Genomic DNA, 17,975 nt, shown 5'->3' with positions numbered 1-17,975 from the left:
CCTGCATTGAGCTCTGTGTGGTCAGCCTGCTTGGGACTCTTGCCCTTTCCTCTTTCTCTGCCCCTCCCCAGCCTGTGCTTTTTTTCTCTAAAAAAAAAAAATACACTTAAAAAACCCCACAGAGTATATTCTGATACTACCCCATTTTGCAGGTAAGAAAATTGAGGCCCAGAGAGGTTGGCAGCTTGTACAAGGCTGCATTGGGAGAAGCCAAACCAGAATCTGGACCCGTGCAGTGTGACTTCACACCTGCCAGCTGTACTTCATTGGCCAAAGGGTCACCACAGGGGCCACTGCACGGGACGGAAGGCACTGAGTGTCACAGGGAGAGAAGTTCCCCACCTTGGCATGTGAATGGCTTTTTAGTACCTGTATTCCCAAAGGGACTGTGGTCAGGGGAGGAGAACGTTAGAGAATGTCCAGGCACTGGGGTCCTGGGAAACCCGGTGGGAGGTGGGCTGTGGTTTGAGGACCGGAAGTGCTGCAGAGGGATACGGGGTCAGTGGTGTCACCGCTGGGTGTGTGCGCGCTGCCTTTCTGAGTTGAGGGTGTGCCCGAGTGCGGGATTTCGTGGAAGCTCAACCTGCCTTTACCGTGAAGCTGCATTAATTCCTGTCCATAGATCATTAAGATTCCATGCTGCCGTAGCATCTAAATATTACCCTACACACAGTGATTGTGTCTTGAGTTCTAAGAGAAGAGGATGCTTTTTTCAGTATGTTCAGGCCCATGTAGTCTCTGCAGCTTCTTGGTGCTGTTTTAAAAAAAAATTTTTTTAACATTTATGATTCTTAACAGACAGAGCATGAGTGGGGGAGGGTCAGAGAGAGAGGGAGACACAGAATCTGAAGCAGCTCCAGGCTCAGAGCTGTCAGCACAGAGCCTGATGCAGGGCTCAAACCACGAACCGTGAGATCATGACCTGAGCCGAAGTCGGAGGCTGAACCAACTGAGCCACCCAGGTGCCCCCAAGTGCTGGGTTTAAAAACCATGGAAACAGGCATGCCTGGGAGGCTCAATTGGTTAGTGTCTGACTTGGGCTCAGGTCACGATCTCACGGTTCGTGGTTTTGAGCCTCATGTCAGGCTCTGTGCTGACAGCTCAGAGCCTGGAGCCTGCTTCAGATTCTGTGTCTCCCTCTCTCTGCCCCTTTCCTGTTCACACTCTGTCTCTCTCAACAACCAAAACCAAAACCAAATACAAACAAACAAAAAACACCGAAGAGAACCCCATAAAAGCCATGGAGACATCATAGGAAATAAGCACTGATATTTATCAGGTGCCTGCTGTATGCCAGCCTCATGTTTACCTAGTGGGATCTGATTTGGAACAGATATCCAGGGATTCAATTTTATTTCCATTTTTCACGTGAGAACACTGAGCCTTAACTAACGTGGCCAACTCATTGGCGGAGGTGGGATCCTAGGCCAGGATGTCTGCTTCCAGAGCGCACTTCGTAGTCGGTACTGGAGAAGGAGACGGTGTGCGGGCTGGATGAGGGTGGCCCCCTGGGTCCCCCGCTCTGAGAGGTGAGGGCTGCCTACTTCTTGTCTAAAGAAGATCCCGGTGAGGCTGAGACCAAACAAGGGAACACCCAGGCTGTTCAACTCTGGGATAGTTACAAGAGAATGTTCCTGTCTGGTGGACATGGCGGCCTTCTACCTCCAGAGAGATCAGAGAGGAGTTGAGTCGTGAGAGCCAGAGGACTTGGTGGGGATGGGGAGGAGGGCACAGACACCAAAGGGGAGACGGGACAAAAGCAAGACTATGAGCCACGTGAAAGGAGTCCCAAATCCAGACTAAGGCTGGCTCCCGGCCCTCTTCCTTCCAGAGATGTGAGTGCTCTGCGGCGGCCAGTCCAAAGTGCCCCTCCTCTCTGAGGGCTTTTCCCCTTCCGTTGTGCTCCCTGCCGCCTTCTCCCAAAGACTGCAGCTCAGACACTTACGATACCCCTCAGCACAACCTGCTGTCTGGGAGGAGTCAAATCTTCCCTGCTCTCTTGGTTCTTCGGGCTGGCCTAATGATTCAGTTCACACAAAGACAGATTCGCAGGGAAAAACAGTAACACAAATTTAATTTTGCACGTATGGAAGGCTCATAGATACGGTGCCTAAGAAGTGACCAAAGCCGGCTTTTTTAGACAAAGAAATAATAAGTTTGTGAAGAAGTGACAAGACAAAGACACTTAGGCTTGGGTACTAATTAGTACAGAAACTGAGCAGGGTTTCTTTCGATAGCCTTCTTGGCCCTGAGTTCTCTACCTCTGGCGATAAGGATGTCCCTTGACCCCCTGGTGCCAAGAGGGTACCTCTCACATGGGAGATTTATTTCCTGTTTTTAGGGGGACAGAGAGGAGGGTCAGAGTGTCTTTCTTCCACCAGCTCTTTCTCAAGTAACTTTAATTTAAAATAATCAGTGTGCAGGGTATCTGATTGGCTCAGTTGGTTGAGTGTCAGGCTCTTTCTTTTTTAATGTTTATTTATTTTGAGAGAGAGAGAGAGAGGCAGATAGAAAGGGAGACAGAGGGTCCAAAGTGGGCTCTGGGCTGACAGCAGAGAGCCTGATGCAGGGCTCAAACTTGCAAGTGTGAATTGAAACTCGTGACCTGAGTTGAAGTTAGACACTTAACCAACGGAGCCACCCCGGGGCCTCGAGCTTGGGACCCTGGGTCTCAGGGTCATTGGTTCAGGCTCTGGGATAGGCTCCATGCTGGGTGTGAAGCCTACTTTACAAAAAACAAAAACAAAAACAAACGAATTTAGAATAAGCATTAGGCTACTCTGGCATATTGTGCAGGGGCCTGCCCTAACCCTCAGCCCCTTCACCACCATAATTGTGTGTCTGAGCCTTCCCAGGAGAAGCGTGAGTGTAGGAAATGTGAGTTCTGTTTCTTCACTCGTGTGTACACAGCCCGGGGGAGGTGCCAGCACGTGGTAGGTATTCTGCAGCAGGTCGCATCAATGAGTGTCCTTCTTGCCCTGTTCGCTCAGGCGTGTTCCCTCCTGCCAGGGTGAGGTAGTTCTGAGAGCAAAGGCTTGGGTTGCTTGTTTTGTTTTCTATCATCGTATTTCCAGGACCTAACAGAGAGCCCTAAAACTGACATACATTAGGTGCTTCATGATACATGATGAATAAAAGAATCAATTATTCCTTTGCTTCAGACATAGGTCAGGCTGGGAAGTTTTAATTTGTTTAAACCATGAAGGGGCTCAGTCCACACAATCAAGTTAGGGGACAAACTCACCAGTAAGAAGCAAAGGGAAATGGATACAACCCAAATGTCCATCAGCTGATGAGTGGATAAGCGATACGGTCTGGCCATACAGCAGAGCACAATTCAGCCACAAAAGGGAATGATACCTGATACCTAAACGCCTTATGCTAAATGAAAGAAGCCACGCCCATAAATGTCTCCATTTATGTAAAATGTCCAGAGTTGGCAAATCTCTAGAGACAGGAAATAGATTCCTGGCTGCCAGGGGCTGGAGGGAGAGGAGCGTGGGGATATGACTGCTAATGGGAATGAGGGTTCTTTGTGGGGCGATAAAAATGTTCTGGAATTAGATCGTGGTGATGGATGCACAGCCTTGTGGATATACTAAAAACTGCTGAGCTGTATATTTTAAAAGGAGGAATTTTATGATATGTGAATTACATCTCAATAAAGCTATTATTTAGGAAAAAATAAAAGAAGAACCAAAGGGAAGATCACGCTTGATCTGAGCCTGTGAAATTTTCTCTTTTCCCCCCACGTTCCAGGACTTGTCATTCTCGGTCCTAGAGAGACCCATGCAAGTGCTCTGTGGAAGTATGTGTGCCCTGGACACACGCTGCTGTGCGACCACAGAGCTGGCAGCGAGAATAGTTGTGACCGAGGGAAGGGACAGATGAGGAATGGGGCAGATTAGCGGAAGCGGGACTTTGATTATGTCTTGGAGAATGACTCTAGAATTTAAAAAAATAGAGCTTAATTACAGAGTTGCTTTTGTTTATTTTTGATATTTATTTATTTACTGGGAGAGCACAGGTAGGGGAGGTGCAGAGAGAGGGGGACAGGATCCGAAGTGGGCTCTGCACTGACAGCAGCGAGCCCAATGCAGGGCTCGAACTCACGAACCCCGACATCATGACCCGATGCTCAAAGTCCAATGCTCAACCAGCTGAGCCACTCAGGTGCCACTACTGTTTGTTTTTGAAAACATGGTGTTAAACAAAATGCATCCTGTTAATTCCACCATTCTATACTTCTGTGTTTCAACTGGTTCTAACTCAGAAGTCTTCAACCAAGGCAGCTTTGCCCACCAGGGGATATTTAGCAATGTACAGAGACATTTTAGGTTCTCACCCTCATGGGGAGGTGCTGCTGGTATGTAGTAGGTGGAAACCAGGAAAAAGAATCTGTTGTCCCCAAGATGAGTAGGTACATTAAGAATTTGAACCCAAGTGCCCATCCCATTGGAAAAGATTTAAGATGGGTAGTAGATAGAACAGTTAGTTCCTACAACGACTCCACTCTGGATCAAATGTCAACGTGCCAAGGTTGAGAAATGCTGCTACCCACTACCCACTTCCTGGGTCCCAATTACCAGCATCTCCAGCCAAGTGACTTCAGCAGTCCCTGAGCAGTCTCTCTGCTCTCACAAATCTGATGATTTGTTCTTGCTGCTGTAACAACTGACTACAAACTTGATGGCTTTAGAGAATGGAAATGTATGATTCGCTAGTTATCCACCTGCAATCCAGAACATTCAGAAGACAGCAACAAATGGTCCCAGGAAACCCACATTGTTTGTGGCCAGGAGACTCAGCTCCTCATTCTTAGACACGGGTAAAGTAGGCATAAGCCACGTTCAAGTGGTTCTTCCCACACCACCATTTGAATGGTGATAGTTACCAATGAAATCTACTAATGCTACATCGGACATATCAGACATCTTTGCATTTATTTTCAGTGGTTCAGGTTTAAATATGTACGTCCTGACATTAGCTACATTTTCCAAAGTTTTGCAGGTTTCACAGGGATCTGTATCCATTGGAGGTACGAGAACAAGGCTGAGGTTTTTTCTCTCTCCCCTCTCGTTATTCTAAGAAGGAGAAAAGTTTTAGGCAAAAATAAATAGAAATTATCCAGTAACTTCAAATATATTACTCCCCAGATCTCTTGTGTGGGTAAATCAGAGATACTCACAACTGTAGATAATGAGGTAATTAAAAACGAGTAAATATAAATGTGAGGTGCCTTCTACCATTAAGCCCGGGAAATGTATCTGATTCTGAAACACCGACTGTATTTTGAAATGTCATATCAATTATAGGAGACACTTTTACAGATCTCCCTGAGAAACATTTATATAAGACTATATTTTTATATACTATGTAAAGTACCAAAGTATAGATTTAATCAAAACTGTAAATAAGACTAAAGGTATGCTGTAAGTGTGAAATATGCAAACATAAAAAATGTTAGCAAAATTTTAAATCAGCTTCACTTTGAGTTATATTGGCTTCCCTCTTACTAGCAAACCCCTCAGCCCCATCCTCCACGTCCCCCACTTCAACTTAACACTCTTTCTTGGAGAGAAGACATTTTGGGGGAAAACATCACAGTGGTTTTATGTTTCTTGTGTTTGTTGAGAAAGGGATGTAAATTCAGAGAGTGTATTTCTACCTATGTTCCAAATTCAGTTTTTTAGTCCTCCCTGATTCCAGGAGGCCGTGGGGGTAACTGTGGGAAGCTGGGCTTTGGTTCTGGGCTGGCTCTTGGGTGGAATCCTGCCTCTGATCCCAGCTCTATCCCCTGGACAGGAGCTTTCATCTGCCCGGGTCCTGCATTTCCTTGTTGGTAAAATGGGGTAATGGTACCCACCCATTGGGGTGGTGAGGGAGGAGACGGGAGGTTGTGGGGCAGCCCTGTGGGCCATCGATACACCAGTTTCCTCTCCCAGAGTCCTGCCATATCTGTCTTGCCTCTTCGCCGTTCTTGGTTCATCTGAAGTACTGACTCCTCCCCAGCACTGAGGCTGGACGGAATGGGTTGCGTGTGAGGGACAGCAAACAACAAGCATCACCATTGTGTCCTAGTGATGTCGCTGGGACGCCAGCTCTTTCTGAGTCAGGAGCTCTTTGCCAAGTGCTTCGTTGCTGTATTCTCTTCGGATCCGAATGTTTTACAGACCTTGATTTCCCTGAGTTCTCCCTTTGATGCTTTTGCCCTGATTTCACCAAATCATGCTACTCTAGTTGATAGAGGTCAGATGGAATGTGAGAAGGGGAAGGGAGGCCAGAACATTTGGTTTATGAAAAACACTGTGGTTGAGTGACCAACTTCAGGGTTGTCCGGGACTGTCCCTGGCTTTAGCTGTGCAGCCCGTGACCCTGGACATCCATCAGTCCTGGGTAAACCAGGGAGGGTCACCCTAGGCTATAATAGGCAATTTTAATTCTGGGAGAGGCCAGCAGAGACTGAGTGGTGGTTACATAGGGAGTGGGGAGTGACTGTAAAATGGGCACATGGTTTCTTTTTAGGGTGATGGACATGCTCTAAAAGTAGGTGGTGTTGATGGCTGACAACTCTGAGTTTACTAAAATTCACCAACTTGTACTCATAAAATAGGTGACTTTTATGATACGTAAATTATATGTCCATAGAGCTATTTAAAATCAATTGTGAAATTATATTTCATAATAAAGCATTTGATTATTTTGATAGAAAAATATAATACTTCTCGGTAAGATGAATGCATGCATTAAGAATTTGAACTGAGGGGCGCCTGGGTGGCTCAGTGAGTTAAGCTTCCGACTTCAGCGCAGGTCATGATCTCATGGTTTGTGGGTTTGAGCCTCTCATCAGGCTCTGTGCTGACAGCTCAGAGCTTGGAGCCTGCTTCGGATTCTGTGTTTCCATTTCTCTCTGTCCCTCCCCTGCTTGCTCTCTCTCTCTCTTAAAAATAAACAAACATTAAAAAAAAAGAATTTGAACTAAATTGTGCATCCAATTGGAAAGGATTTAAGATTGGCAAAACTCATCCGACTTCAGCTCAGGTCATGATCCCGTGATTCATGGGTTCAGGCCCCATGTTGGGCTCTGTGCTGACAGATCAGAGCCTGGAGCCTGTTTCAGATTCTGTTTTCTCCCTCTCTCTCTGCTGCTCCCTGGCTCACACTCTGTCTCTCTGTCCCTCTCAAAAATAAGTAAACATTAAAAAGATGTTTTTTTAAAGATTGGCAAAACTTGAATTTGACAATGATATGGGGGAAGTCATCTCATGTTCAACTGGTTAAAAGTATGAATTAGTAAAATCATTAAAAAGAAGAATTTCGTTGTATGGATCACTTTGTAAAGATACATCCTCTTTGACTCACCAACTTCATTTCCAGAAATTAATCCCAAACAGATCATTGTCAAGGGTGCAAAGATAGATGTGTAAGGATGGATGTTCATCACAGACGGTTAAAATAGGAACAATGGTTTATAATTAGGAACAATCCAAACCTCCATTAGCGACGCTCTGTTGAAATGAGTCACGGCAAATCCTTAAGATGAAATGCCTTATTATAGTGACATGGAAATGGTCATATACATCCACGCACTCTTCTAGGGTGACTGAGGGTCCCGCTCTGCCTGGGACAGTCCCTGTCTTTGTACCTCAAGCCCCATGGCATCCAGGGAAACCTCTCAGTTTCAGGGGAATACACATGGTTGATTGTTAACAAATCTGCATAGAAAACCAGCTCACAGGACTGTCCCCAAAAAGTTAATTAGCAGGAGTTGTCTCCAGATGGTAGATTTCAAGTCGGAGCAACTTTCTTTGTTATGGATTTTATTAGGACTTTTAAAAACATTATTTCCATTTTATTAAATAATTTTACATTTGAGAAAAAACATTTGCATTAAAAAGGACTCTCTGCTGACACATTCACAAAAATGTAGGCATGTCCAGCCTGTCATTCATTTCTCTTGTGTGATTTGGTTGCTGTTTGTGGGAGACGGGTTCCCTGTGTATCTACCTGAGTCGTGGAAGGAGACACACACACACACACACACACACACACGCACGCACGCACGCACGCACACACGTGAATCTTGGAGGCCCTATCCCCTTGTTCTCTAGCCTGGTGCTTGGCTCACAAGAGGAAAAAGTAAATATGCGTTTGTTAAAATGTGATGAAAACAACCCTTCACAACTGGGCTGAAATGTCAGAGGAATACCTTTAAAACATGTCCTCAAATCAGCAAGCGGCCCATTATCTCTAAATGATGCCCATTGATTTGGCTGCTTTAATTTTCCTCCACGACGAATTGGCTAACAGTTTGATTGGATTGACTGATTCCTCCCATAAGGGGGTTTTTCACGTTTACATACACCCTTATTATAACACGATCATGCTCATTCCCTAAAACTCAGAAACTCTTGTCAAGCAAAAAATTAAAAATAAAAATCCTCTCAAGAGATGGCCCGTGTTAAGACCTTTGTCTCATCCCATTTCCCAACGCTTTTCTACGCACACAAGCATTCTGTATATACGTATATATTTATATTGTGGGAACGTCTAACAAACTTGAAATCATTATATATTATCATCTTTTCTCATTCAGCCACTGTGGCTGTTTCTGCGCACATCACCCTGAGTACAGCTTTTACTTCATTTTCAATGTGGCTCCATGGTCACCGTTGCATAGACAGTTCACACTTGAACTAGGTTGAATTACTTTATCAACATTATGTCTTTGCTGACCGTCGTCCAGTTGGAGCTCTTTCAGAAGTCTTTCATTTGGTTTCACGTGTAGCATGTCCAGCTGTGAGCCTGGCATGCAGTAGGTGCTCCATAGATGCACATCCCTGTTTTTAGGGGACAGTAGTTGTCAGTAGTCTTTTATACTCTAAACATAGTATAATAGGTAAAAGTTGTATCATAATTTTCGGTGAGGTTCCAAGGTGAGCTGCATCTATTCAAAAAGAGTTCTCTCTCTCCAAGTAGGGAACTAAACCACTTTCCCTCACTGCTGTCTGCCAGACCATCAGCAAGACCCATGGGCACCCCTCCCAGAATTTTCTAGAATCTATCCTGGAGTCTCTCTTCTCCCTGAATCCGAGCCATCCATGTCCCTGGCCAGTCTCACCCACTACAAAGGACTTGGTCTTCATTGGTTTTGTATCTCTCATACTAAGCGCTCAGCAAGAATAAAGATGTTTACCTCTACAACAAGTTAATATTATATTAGCTGCTTTCTAACATAATATGAACCTGCTGTAGCGGCAAAAATCTGTTTGTGCTTTTTCTATTTAATCATCCTATATTAAATGTATTGCTATGAAGCATGCCAAAGAGGAAGGGAATTTCAGAAAATAATTTACACATATTTCCAATTTTCTATACAACCTCTACAGATACAGTTTAATCGAGTTAGGTCATGGATATTTATTTGTGCATAATTTTCAAATGTAGTTAAAACTCATCACTGTATTTGCTTGACATATTTTGTTTTGAGGCAATGTTTTCATCTTTTGCTGAGTTTCTGTATTTCTATTGTGTAATTTTGTAACCTATTCCTGGATATTAAGGGGTTGGGGATCTGTGGTTTTGAGTGGTCTTATCAGAAATGCCTAATGGGTGACTGTATTCCTCCACTCATTTATTCATTTATATGCCATGTGTGTAGTCACTGAATACCTATCATGAGCCGAGCAGTGTTCTAGGCCACAGCGCTACAATAGTGATGCACGTTTTATGCGGCATATAGTCTGATAGGATAGGTTTTTTCCAGTTTTTAAATATTTAATGTTTTATTTTTGAAAGAGAGAGAGAGACAGAAAGACATGGAGCATGAGCAGAGGAGAGGCAGAGAGAGAGAGGGAGACATAGAATCCGAAGCAGACTCTAAGCTGTCAGCACAGAACCCGATGCGGGGATCAAACCCCTGAGCTGTGAGATCATGACCTGAGCCAAAGTCGGACGCCCAACCGACTGAGCCCCCCAGGTGCCCCTGATGGAACAGAATTTAAGTATTATTCTTCTTTAAAACATTGATGGGTTTTGCAAAAAAATTGAGCAGAAAGCAAGTTCCATATATTGCTTCTTCCTGCCTCAGTTTCCCTTTTATTATTAACCTCTTGCATTAATGTGGTGCATTTGTTAAAACTGATGAACCAATATCAATACCTCACTATTAACTCAAGCCCATAGCTTGCCTTAGGGTTCACTTTAGACTTGTAGATTCTATTTTGACAAATGTATACTGCTGTATACCCACCATTACAGAATCATAGAATTGTCTCACTGCCCTAAAAATCTGTGCCCGTTCTCCCTCTCTCCTCCCCTTCTCCTCGAACCACTGGCAACCACTGATTTTTCCCTGGCTCTACAGTTTTGCTCTTCCCCAGTGTCATAGACTTGGAATCCTACAGCACGTGGCTTTCTCTGACTTCTTTACTTAGCAATATGCACTTCAGTTTCCTCCATGTCTTTCCATGGCTTTGCCTCATTTCGTTTTTTCTCTGAATGACACTGCATTGTGCGACTATATTACAGTTTCTCCAATCACCTACTAAAGGACATCTTGGTTGCTTCCAAGTTTTGACCGTGATGAATAAAGCCACGGTAAACATTTAGGTGCAGAATGTTGTATGGAGCTAGGTTTTCAGCTCATCTGGGTAAGTACCAAGGAACGCAGCTACTCCGTCGCCTGGCGAGACTGTGGTTAGCTGGGCAGCACACTGCCAAACCGTCCTCCAGCATGGCCGCACCGTTGTGCGTTCCCATCAGCACGAACGAGAGTTCCTGTTGCTCCACATCCTCACCAGCCTTTGGTGGCATCACTGGTTTGGAGTTCGGTTGTTCTAATCGGTGTGTAGTCCTATCTCCTTGTTTCAAAACACAATTCCCTCGTGACATCTGATGTTGAGTGTCTTCTCATGTGTTCATTTGCCATCTGTAGGTCTTTTTTGATGAGATGAATCTTACATGCTTTGTAAACACATGCCTGAAAGAAAAGATTTCACTGGGTTTGGAGAAAAGAATGCATTAAAAAAAATGGCGCCCCCCGTCTGTCTGTGGTGGACGCATGGATTTGCCTGTCTGGCAGCTAGAACTGCCTCTTTGTCTTTCTCTGCCATCGACGCATTCTTGGTGGTATTGTCACTTAACATGCATATTACCCAAACCCTGGCAATCAGTGTCTCAGGAATTTGAACCTAAGCAAGTGAAGGTGAGGAGTGGGGCAGTGGTTGAGTTTGGCGTCCTCCCAGTGACTGGCCGGGGGTTCCTGCTCCCAGATCCTAGGGCTTCTCTGTTTCCCCTCCCATCTGAGGCCTCACTGTTAGGCTTTTGCTTTAGTTTAGCTCCTGCTTTATCCTTCTAATAGAACCTTTCTCTTGCTTGTCACCCACAGTGGATTTATGTGGATTACATCCCAAGAATCCACACCGCAGACCTGTGAGCATATTTTAAGATAGAATCCATATCTTGTTGTTCCTGTTTTCCCGGGGCCAAGGGCAGTGCCTGAAACCTGGCAAGCTCTTGGGGAACTAAAATTCATTGAACGTTTTCTGGACGCTAGGCGCATTATGCATGTTATCTTACTAAATACTCCAAAGCTGCCCTTTGAGGTTGGCATTATCACCTTCACTTTCTATGAAACAAAGACCCAGAGGATAAGTACCTCACCCTAAAGTTGTATGATAGCAAGTGGTGCAGTCCAGCTCATCTGGGACCGGAATCTTCTGTGAAGACACATAACATCTACAACATTACGTCTGTTGAGTAAATTAATGAATGAAGAAATGTGTAAGGGAAAGCTGAAAGCTAGGGAAGCCAGAATCAAAGAGATTTTTAAAAATAAATCAAGGGGCACCTGGGTGGCTCAGCTGGTTAAGCATCTGTCTTTAGCTCAGGTCGTGATCTCACAGTTTGTGGGTTCAAGCCCTACATCGGGCCCTGTGCTGACAGCTCAGAGCCTGCTGCGGATTCTGTGTCTCCCTCTTTCTCTGCCCCTCCCCCACTCATGCTCTGATAATAATATTAGGATGGTTTACAATGGTCAGCTTCTACCAATTAAATGTTTATTCTAAATTTAGTCTGTTAGTATGGCCACCTTTTGGGAATATTTGTTAAAAGTGCAGGTTCAAGAATTTTACTTCTGGGGCGCCTGGGTGTCCCAGTTGGTTGGGCATCTGACTTTGGTTCAGGTCATGATCTCACAGTTCGTGGGTTCGAGCCTTGTGTCGGGCTCTGTGCTGACAGCTCAGAGCCTGGAGCCTGCTTCACATTCTGTGTCTCCCTCTCTCTCTGTCCCTCTCCTGCTTGTGCTCTGCCTCTCTCTCAAAATAAAATGAAGACATAAAAAAAAAAAAAAAAAAAAAGAATTTCACTTCAGACCTAACCAACAAAATCCTATGGGGGAGGAGGACACAAGGAATCTATTGTTGACTCTGCCTGGTGGATTCTGGTGAAGTCCATAGGTGGGAACCACGATGTTTGTGTGTTTATGGGTAGGGAAGGCTTGCAGTGACCTAGCATATGGTTTTTATAACTGACCTTGTGCATGGTAACCTCATCTGGAAAGTAGATGCACACAGTTAATTTTTACTTGGAGGGTGCATTTTCTCCCTGTGGCTCTCAGAGTGTTGGGTGTTGGAACCACTATTCCCTGAAGGGTCCCCAAGCTTCCCCATACTGCCTGCCCTGTAGCACCTTCTAGATTGTCCCTTCACCCCCTCCCCATCCAGCGAACCCAAAGTTATTCTTCCTCTTGCATTAGGAACAGAACCTTCTGGATTATGAGCCTCTCAAAGCCAAAGATTTGTCCTATGTATTTATCCACAGCAGTTAGCATAGAGCTAGCTATTATCATCAGAGAAATAGTAATTCATAGTTTCCTTTAGTTTGGTGAGTATTTCTCCAGAAACCACAAAACTCTAGACTCCTAGATGGGGCAGGCAGAGATCCCTTGGGACTCTCTGTGACAGAGAGGCAACGTAGTAGGACCAGATGCTCAGAGGTGTGTTCAAATCCCAGTTCTGCGTTTTGCTTATTGCCCTTAAACAGATCTTTAAACCTCCCTACCCCTTTCTTTCCTTATCTCTTAAATGGAGAATAGAATACTCGGTTTCTGGGTGTTTTGCAGATTCCATGATATAACCATCCACATAAAGGTCTCAGAAAGGACCTGCCACCATCCTTAATGGCTAAATTAGTTCCCTTATCATCCTGCTTACATTCCATTTTGTCTGGGCAACTAAAAACTTATTTGAAAACATCAAAATCGTTATCATCCATGCATGTTTTAATACACAGAAACCCATCAGCAGGTGATATGACTTATAAGAGTGAAATTTACTTTACTTTTATTTATTTCTTTTATTTTTTTCAACAGCCCGACTTACCTGGGTAGAGACAGGCATGATAAAAAGTTTTTAAATACCTTGGGTCTATGAAACTCTGCCAGCTTTCACATAAAGAAAACCTGTGTTAATAAAATATGACTCCAGTGCCTTGGAAATATACATCAAAAAAAAGGGCTCTGTGATTATATAAATAGTCTCTGCCTCGCTGTTCTTTGGTCCAAGCATGCGGCTCAATTACAGAATTGGGGTGCTAAGGCATCAAAATTACATGTTTGGCGCCTGCCACTCACAGGGCAAAATTATCAACTGTTCGAGCTTCTCTGTGTTCTCATGTTTTCTATTGTCTTAGAGGTGGGCCTGCTCTCAGGTTCGGTCTCTGTGACTGCCGTGTCTCATCCAAGAGCTCATGTTTCCAGACAAGTCTGCAATCATTTCTTAAGAGCTTTATTTATTTTTATTAAGCTTTCCAAATGTAAGCAACAGCCACAGTTGGAGGAGCCCAGTGCTTTCACCCAATTTTCCTCTGTCCTCTTGTCTGTCTGTCCTTCCAGCCAGCCAGCAATATTTATTGTGCCTCAGCCATGTGATTTTTCCATCCATTAAGCTGGTGTTTATTAAGGGCCTGTCGGGATGTTGTATTTGCTAAGTGTTGATGAAATAACGGTGAGATTGTTCCTAACCCCGTGGGACTCATGTTCAGGTGGGAGAGGGACCCTGGCACAATGGTCATGTATGTGAATATACATATTAATGTGATAATGACAAATTTGATAAATGCAGTGAAGGAAAGGTGGAGTCATGACAGCTTATGATGGGAATGGTGGACGGTAATTTAATCAGTGGGGTCCTAGATATTCTTCCCAAGGGAATGGAAATTGTGCCGAGCCCTAAGGAATAAGTAAGAGTTAGTTAGGAAAGAAGAGAGGCGTGTGTGTTCAGGCAAAAGGGGACAGCATGCACTGCGCTGTGACGGGGGAGCAATGGGGGGCGGGCGGTCACACTGAAAACGGAGTATGGCTAGAGCAAAGAGAAGGCAGGAGAGGGGCGGGAAAGGCAGATGGAGAGCCAAGCGGAGGCCAGACCCGGTAGAGCTTTGCGGATCACTTTCAGGACTTTGGAGATGAGTCTCAGAGTATTCAAAATGCACTGCAGGGTTTTCAGGTGGGGACATCTGTCAGCTGTGGGAGGCACAGGGAAGAGGGGCGGTCTGGAGGGGAATGGAGGCTTCAGGGCAGAGGTTTCATCAGATGCTGTGGGCTGGAGTGAACATTGTGTTGAAACTGTGAAGACTGATGGAGAAATGTTTTGTTCTAGGATCCTGTAAGATTTCTGGGGGCAGAGCAGACAAATTGGCATGTAAACCATAGAAAATGGTTTTAATAGTGGTGCAGTAGACTTTGAAGCAGGAGTTAGGAGCAGATCAGGATGGCTTCTTGAGGTTGGGACTTTGGGCTGTGAAAGGGATAAGAAGGGAGAATGCATCAGGCATTTCAGATTGGTGGGAGAAAGTAAACAAAGTCATCGAGAAGGGGAATTTGCATAGTCTAGAGGAAGCAGAGGAGGCAAAATAAAAAAAAAATGCTGTGAGCACATAGCAGCTGTGATAGTCTTTCCAGACAAAGTGATTAGTCATGACTCTTGATTTCACGGCAGAAAACCAGCTCAAACTGACTCAATGCAAAAAGTAAATTTATTTGCTGATGTAAATGAAATTGCGTGCATTAATGGCTTCAGGTAAAGCTGGATCCAGGTGCTCAAATAATAGTGCCAAGACCTTTTCTCCTTTCATCTCTTGACTCTGCTTTTCTTTAAAAATTGATTTCATTCCCAAAAATGTTCCTTTCTGGAGGAAGAATGATGCCAGGTGATCTAGACTCCCTGCCGATTAGACACTCAGGCGGTAGAACAAACAGTTTCAGCAAAGGTTGGAGAGATCTGTCTTATTGGCTTAGCTGATGTCCCATACTCATCCTTGAACAATTACCGAGGTCAGGACACCCAGTGCTCTGACTGTGGAATATATATGTGTGTGTATATATATATTGGGTCCATTGTTCTCTCCCCCAAGCCAAATGGATTGAGGAGAGAGGAGGACATTTTCTCCACTGGAAAGGAGAATGCTGCTATGAAAAGAAGACAAAACATACACCTAAACGCTGAATTAGCAAGCAAATAATACACACATTTACCCTGTCGTGTGCTAAAATGAGTAAGTGAGCTTGGGAGGAGTCCCTTCATTTTAAGAGATTCCCTCTTGATCCAAAGGAACAGAATTGTGATGTCACCTTGGGACATATACCAATTTCATTTTAAAGACACCAAGAGATTCTTCTGTATGGAACAACCCATCTGCATTTTTATCCTTGAGGTTGGTGGATACGTTGACATTCATTTGCTCTGGTATTTTGTAAAAGCAGCATGAAAATTGTCATAGAATTGGGAATTGAGTCATACCTGGAAGGTAGACGAGAACTTGAGTCATTCTTTCCTGTTTTTCTACCGGAGGGAGACTGACATGGGGTTTTTGATCATAATTCAGGTAAGACATGTCCTTGACAATGTTTCAAGAGAGGTGTCTAATTTAGAGCCTTACTTGCCCGTAAGTTATTTTTTTTCGTGTTCTTCTCTGAATTCCTTCATCTTTTAGAGGATTTTTTTAAAATTTAATTTTATGTTCGTTTCATTTTATCTTGATTAAGCTTTGAAAGGCTTTTCTGAGGATCTTATTTTGGCTGATAATTAATTTTAAGGTATTCTTTCCTGGTTCATAATAGCTTTTGTTATTGTATAATTAAAAATGAAATTAGACTCTCTCTGCCCCCTCACTTCTGTGAAGACTGTAATCCAGCTCCTGGTGACAACTGGGGTGTCACAATCAAATGCGGAATGTGGAGGCTTCACTGTCTGTTGCAACTAAATTAAACCCCAGTAAGAGGAAACAAGTATTAAACCATGTAACAAGAATGATGAAATATGATTACACGTAAATTCCCCTCCCCATTCAACACCCCTAGTCTTTTTAGGATTCCAAGACAGATGGGTCAGGATTAAATTGTTACCAGGGTGCTTGGGTGGCTCAGTGGGTTGAGTGTCTGACTCTTGATTTCAGCTCAGGTCATGGTCTTATGGTCACGAGATTGAGCCCTGCACTGGGCTCTGTGCTGAGTGTGGAGCCTGCTTGGGATTCTCTCTTTCCCTCTCTCTGTCCCTCCCCTCTGCTTCGGTGCTCTCTTTCTCTCTAAAATAAGAAATAAAAAAATAAGTTATATTTACCAGGCACAGAGTACTCACTACCCTCTTGTGGCCGGTAGATCCCCACAGAAGTGAAACAGGCAGGTCCCCAGCCTCAAGCCAGGGACGGCATAAAAGAAAACTGTGAAATCCCAGAGCCTTCTTCTGGGCCCCACTCTCCACATTCCAGAAGGCTGTGGAAGGCAGAATTCTAAAGATGCCTCCCAGAGTCCTGTGTCCAAGTTCTCCACTCAAATATGAATCTAGGTGCTGCTGTGAAGAGATTTTGCAGATGGAATTAAGGTTCCAAGTCAGCTGCCCGGCAGATACTGAGAGAATTCGGGTAGGTTTGGCCAGTCAGGTGGGCTGTCTAAAATCAGAGTATTCTCACTGGCTGATGGGAGAAGAAGTCAGAGATATTCAAGAATCTCCAAGAGGATTCAAGGCGCCTCCAGAACTCTGTTTTGGAGATGGAGGAGTCACATGTAAAGACCAAAAAGCACTTGGGGCGCTGGGGTGGCTCAGTCGATTGAGTGTCCAACTGGCTCAGGTCATGATCTTTAGGTTTTTGAGTTTAAGGCCTGTGTTGGGCTCTGTGCTTACAGCTCAGAGCCTGGAGCCTGCTTTGGATTCTGTTTCCCTCTCTCTCTCTCTCTCTCTCTCTCTCTCTCTCTCTCTCTGCCCCTCCCATGTTCATGCTCTGTCTCTGTCTGTCAATAATAAATAAACATTAAAAAAAAAAAGCCAGAAAGCACCAGCTAGAAACTGAGAACAGCTCCTGACCAACACTGAGCTCTTACTGTTTAATGGAACCTTAGGTCCTTAAACCACAAGGAACTGAGCTCTTCCCACCACATGAATGAGCCCAAAGCACATGCTCCCCCAGTCTCCAGCTGGGAGTACAATCCAGCCAGTACCCAGAACTCAGCCTGGTGAGACCCTAAGCAGAGAACCTGGTGGAACTTACCGGGACTTCGGACTCCCACACCTACGAGCCACCAGATACTAAGTGGGCATTGTTTTAATCAGCTGAGTTTGTGACAATTTGTTGTACAGGATAGAAAACAAATTCAGATGTTTAAAAGACAGATACAGGGGCGCCTGGGTGGCTCAGTCGGTTGAGCGTCCGGCTTCGGCTCAGGTCATGATCTCACGGTTCGTGGATTCGAGCCCCGTGTCGGGCTCTGGGCTGCTAGCTCAGAGCCTGGAGCCTGCTTCAGATTCTGTATCTCCCTCTCTCTCTGCCCCTCCCCTGCTCACACTGTCTCTCTCTGTTTCTCAAAAATAAATTTAAAAAAACATAAAAGACCGATCTATGAGGCCACACAGAAGTAATTGGACACCAAGACTAGGACGTATATCTGTGATTTCGAGATTGGTCTTAGATATACACAAAATCAG

The 17,975-nt window shown here is 44.5% G+C and overlaps 1 long non-coding RNA gene across 2 annotated transcripts; it reads right to left on the bottom strand.

Annotated features, from left to right (window-relative positions):
* Nucleotides 1–4,958: 4,958 nt before the first annotated feature.
* Nucleotides 4,959–16,736, bottom strand: LOC115273828. 2 transcript variants are annotated; one of them, XR_003900972.1, is made up of 3 exons: nt 16,617–16,736; nt 10,661–10,981; nt 4,959–5,084 (listed from the first exon to the last, which is right to left on the bottom strand). It is a non-coding gene; the product is annotated as an uncharacterized LOC115273828 (long non-coding RNA). The 2 variants fall into 2 exon arrangements; XR_003900971.1 differs by lacking the exon at nt 4,959–5,084 and having other exon boundaries at nt 10,411–10,981.
* Between the last annotated feature and the right edge of the window lie 1,239 nt (nt 16,737–17,975).

The sequence above is a fragment of the Suricata suricatta genome, chromosome 12, assembly GCF_006229205.1.
Source record: "Suricata suricatta isolate VVHF042 chromosome 12, meerkat_22Aug2017_6uvM2_HiC, whole genome shotgun sequence".
Classification (NCBI taxonomy): Eukaryota; Metazoa; Chordata; class Mammalia; order Carnivora; family Herpestidae; genus Suricata; species Suricata suricatta.
The sequence above is the reverse complement of the archived record's forward strand: the minus strand, read 5'-3'. Positions and strand labels throughout refer to the sequence as shown.